The 1,022-nt window shown below is 25.6% G+C and overlaps 1 pseudogene; it reads left to right on the top strand.

Moving 5' to 3' along the window:
* Positions 1–164: 164 nt before the first annotated feature.
* The window catches only part of LOC107495113 (putative expansin-B2), a 3,165-nt pseudogene continuing 2,307 nt past the window's right edge, over positions 165–1,022 (top strand).

Raw genomic sequence — 1,022 nt, 5'->3', positions numbered from 1 at the left:
AATTTATCGATGACCAATTTAAATATATACTCAAGAATAAAAATTGTCGAATAATTTATTTTATATATAATTTTCTTTAGGAATAATATAATTCGAACTTGAATCTCTTTAATTATAGTTCTCTATAAATAGCACCATAGGCATAGCATATTCCACACAACATAGATCACAGTAACCGTCAAGTACCAAACGGTATTGGCAAACTCTGTTGTGATAATATGGCTCTTACACTTGAGTGTGCCCTCTCTCACATACTCAGTTTCCTAGTGTTCCTGTTAATATTCCTAGTGAACCCTTCCTTCTGCTTCAACCCCAAAAAGCTTGTGAATGCTTCATTCTCATACTCCCCATCTGCTTCAGATTGGTCACCGGCACTTGCCACTTGGTATGGACCTGCTAACGGTGATGGAAGTGAAGGTAATAATAACGTCATCGCCATGCAATTTTTCCTTCATGATACAGATTTACAATTTTTTTTTATTAGAGTGACAATGGTATTTTTTTAAAATGTGAATTCTTGGGTTATTATTCTCAAATGTATAACTGTTTAATTAGAGAAGTAGAAATTGAATTATTTAATTTGTTTGAGATACAGAAATCAGACCGTTGAATTTATAGAGATACAGAAATTAAACCATTCAATTTATGAGAGAGTATATAAATTAGACCATCTAATTTGTATTAAAAAAATTAAAAAATTGAAGATACATAAATTGGACTACTCTATTTTTTATGTATTTTTCACAATTTTAAAAAACACCAAAAATTACAATCTTAAGATATATAACTATTTTTACTTCCGTACAAAGAAAAGAATAGCAAATTTTGATACGAATTAGATAGATAATAATTTAAAATTATCTTATTTAATATAATATTTATATTTCGTGTATGTAATATTTATATTATATATTTATTATATCTAATATTATAGTATTTATTTCAATATATAATAATTAAAAAATATAAAATAAAATAAATAGTAATTTAAAAATATATAAAATAAAATAATTTGAACTGTT

The sequence above is a fragment of the Arachis duranensis genome, chromosome 6, assembly GCF_000817695.3.
Source record: "Arachis duranensis cultivar V14167 chromosome 6, aradu.V14167.gnm2.J7QH, whole genome shotgun sequence".
NCBI lineage: Eukaryota > Viridiplantae > Streptophyta > Magnoliopsida > Fabales > Fabaceae > Arachis > Arachis duranensis.
Note: the sequence above shows the minus strand (reverse complement) of the source record. Positions and strands in the feature narration are given on the sequence as shown.